Below are 2,305 nucleotides of genomic sequence, written 5' to 3'. Positions count from 1 at the left end.
AGCCACAATAACCCCATAGAAAGTTTTGTAAAAAACCACTCACAGCTCCTGGATTGAGCAGTCAAAGCTTTCCAAGGGCCGTTCTTGCCCCACAGGCGGTGTGTGTTGAAAGAAGCCCAACACACTCATTTCAGGGAACACCTCCTTTGGGGCCGTCCCCGCACCACAAAAGATTATTGGGTCTTAGGAAAGACCAGGTAGTCTAGGTGGAAGGACACACCTGAGGAGTTTTTGGTAACTCTACTTGGAGAGAGACTTCCAGAACTAGGATAGTTCACATCTGGAAGGAATTGACCACACCCAACTTGCCACTCCCTTGAGATAGGAATGGATACTCACGTAGACTCTACATGAGATCTGTAATCACCCTTTTCAAGGGTGAAAAGATCACAAATGATCACAATTGTTGTACCTTTGTATCCGCAATGCACAACCTCTGGTGCTTTTTCAATGCTTAACGGTGAGGTACAATCTTCAACGTTTAGCACATTATTGACTACAGCTGCTCATATGTAGAGTAGGTGTGTTCAAAGCTGAAAACTTCATATTTTGAAAGAGATTTTGAAGCAAAAAAATTTGAACTGTGATTCTTGTACAGAAAAACTGTGATTCTTGTCCAGATATGTATGGATGTATCTTGAGCTTTGGAGTTTGCTCAGGTTTGCTCCACTTCAAAATCATAGGGGGGCACATCCATACTCAGTGATACTCCCTTCTGATCATATCTGTACAAGAATCAATGTTCATCTGTACAAAAATCACAGTTCAAAATTTTCGCTTCAAAGTCTCTTTCAAAATAGACTTGTTCAAATATAAAAAAGAAATTTGAAGTCCATAATTTGAAGCAAACAATTTGGAACTATGTTATTGCTACAGTCTGTACATGAAGGGTATGAGATGTACGAAGCGAGCCAATTTCTATTCGACTTGAAATTTTTGGGGGGTCTCTCAAAGTTGGATTTGAAGTTTGGGATTTGAACCTTTTTAAACCGTATCTTTCCTATCCAAGCATGTCACAGTATATCTACCACCTCCCTTGCGCTACTCTCATGCTGTATTAGGCTGTATTAATGTGTGACAGGCTGAAATGAGCGATGTCACTAGCAAGAGAGTTCCAACAACACCTGAAGCGCTCCGCTGCGCACCGCTTTTGGCCGGTTTTTTTGCAGCGGGACGCTGTCCCGCTACATGTTGAACCCGCCGTCGCCCCGCTGCATGTTCAGACCCGATACATGACTGGCAAAGCGGTGCGCTTGTTGGACTCGCTCTCGCCCCGCTTTGATCTTTTTGAAGCCAAGCAAGCGGGCCGAGGCAAAGGGTACAGCGGTTTGAAGAAACCTTGTCCTGCATTTTTTGTTGAGTTGGGGGGCCAATCTTGGTGGTCAAGATAATTCAAAGGGTTACTCAGCACCACACAGTGAATCAAGGACAGTTGTGAGTTCAAATCTGATTCACAGCCGTCTGATCAAGACTCTTAACATCTGATTGTTCTAGTCTGATGACAAATTGAGGTTCTTTGCTAAGGCTGTACAGATAAGCATTTGAACTATTTCTACATCCACTTCGATCGATCATGGTAAAAAGATCAGTTGCATATGTATCATTGCTTATAGAAACTTGTTTGTCTTTACTAAGTCCAAAAATTGGCTCAAATTAGTTCAGTATTGGTATTTCTTTGCTAAAGTAAGATGGTACACAAATTGTTTGAACAAGCAAGCTGTCTACAAGTGAGGTGTTTATTGATGATTTGAACTCTTTAAGATCAAGAATCAGATTTATTGATGTGCTTTTCCAGAAGAACTTCTTGAGAAGCTAAACTAAGATGCTACAAAAAAATGGTCAAACAAGGTTTCCTCCAAGTGACCTGCTTATTGAGAAATTGAAGTCTTCAAGATTGGGAATGATATTTCTTGAAATTGATTGTTTGATTTTGATGACATTTCTTGATTTGCATTTCTGTGAGTAAGAGGTTGGTATTCAGTAGATTGGTTTGTTGGAGTGAACCAATGATGATGAGATTGATCGATTTTTCGACTTTAATTGATCACTTGATTTTGAATGCTTCATATGTTACTCTGAAAGGTATGATGCGATGACCGGAGGGATTTCAGGAAAGGATTGGGGTGGATTGGGTTAGTTTGGCCTCTGAAGAGAAGATCAAGGGTGAAAAGAACTTACCAGATATGATTTAGGTCATCGAAAAGTGCTGGGGCATTGATAATTGTTTTTTGTCAAGGACTTGGCTTGTCTGAAAAATGGAGGTTACTTGGTACGTTGCAGAGATAGGAAGGGTATTGCTGTACTG

The sequence above is a fragment of the Melampsora larici-populina genome (genome assembly GCF_000204055.1).
Source record: "Melampsora larici-populina 98AG31 unplaced genomic scaffold MELLAscaffold_37, whole genome shotgun sequence".
NCBI classification, from domain to species: domain Eukaryota; kingdom Fungi; phylum Basidiomycota; class Pucciniomycetes; order Pucciniales; family Melampsoraceae; genus Melampsora; species Melampsora laricis-populina.
This window is presented reverse-complemented; position numbering follows the sequence as displayed.